Below are 1,467 nucleotides of genomic sequence, written 5' to 3' on the forward strand. Positions count from 1 at the left end.
TTGTGAGGTCCATGTGTATAGTCAGATTTTGTGTTGTTTATAAAAGGTATTTATGATGATGAAGACATTGGTCTTGAAAAACCCTATTATACAATCTCTAGCATTGTTTCTATCACAAAGTCATATTTTTCAACTACTAATTCTGCCTATTTGATTTTAACCTTTGCATTCCAATCACCAGTAATTATCAATACATCTTGAATGCATGTTTGATCAATTTCAGACTGAAGAAGTTGGTATAATTCTTCAGTTTCATCCTCACTGGTTTTAGTGGATGGTGCGTACATTTGAATAAAAGTGGTATTAACTGGTCTTTCTTGTAGGTGAATGGATAATATCCTATCACAGACAGTATTGTACTTCATGATTGATCTTGAAATATTGCTTTTGATGATGAATGTGATGCCATTCTTCTTCAATTTTTCATTCTGGCATAGTAAATTATGTGATTGTCAAATTGAAAATGGTCAATACCAGTCCATTTCAGCTCACTAGTACCTAGGATAATGATGTTTTTTGCATTCCATTTCATTTTTGACAGTTTCCAATATTCCTAGATTCATACTTTGTACATTCCATGTTCTGATTAATAATTGATGTTAACAACTGTTTCTCTTCATTTTGAGCTGTGCCCTGTCAGCAAATAAAGGTCCCAAGGGTTTTACTCCATTTTTATCATCATGGTCAACTCTACTTAGAGGAGGTAGCTGTTCCCCAGTTGTATTTTGAGTGCCTTCCAACCTGAGGGGCTGATCTTCCAGCAAAATATCTGACAGTGTTCTGGTGCTCCTCAACATGTTTCAATTCAATAATCAGGTGCTGACAGTGTTCCACTGCTATTCATAAGGTTTTCAGTGACCAAATATTTGGAAGTATTCCATCTCTCCTTCTAGTTTGTCTTTGTCTGGAAGCTCATCTGAAACCCATCCACCATGGGCGATTCTGCTGGTATTTATAATACCTGTGGCATAGCTTTCAGGATCACAGCAACACAAAAGCCAGAATCACAATCACAAAAGCCACCACAGCATGACAAACTGACAGGCAGGTGGTTCTTTTAGTTAGAACCAGAAAGTCTGTTGCTGCTAAGTCTGTTGTGACTCATAGCAACCATGTACAGGGTTTCCAAGGAGCAGCTGGTGGGTTTGGACAACTTACATCGTGGTTCAAACCAAATTTCTAGTTCAGTACTTATCCTATAGCTATAATTTCTTATAATTATAGAAATTTAAGAAATTCCCTCTAATTTCTATTGGTCTGTAGGACCACCTTCAACACTTTAAAAAGATCTTGTGCCACAGATTTGCCTAATGCAATATGTCATTTGATTTCTTGACTGCTACTTCCATGAGTGTTCATGGTTCATCTAAAAAGAATGAAGTCATTGGCAATTTCAATCTTTTCTCCATTGATAAAAATGTTTACTGGTCCAGTGGTGAGGATTTTTGTTTTCTTTACATTGAGATG

Source organism: Chrysochloris asiatica, unplaced genomic scaffold (assembly GCF_000296735.1).
Source record: "Chrysochloris asiatica unplaced genomic scaffold, ChrAsi1.0 scaffold00321, whole genome shotgun sequence".
Lineage (NCBI taxonomy): Eukaryota > Metazoa > Chordata > Mammalia > Afrosoricida > Chrysochloridae > Chrysochloris > Chrysochloris asiatica.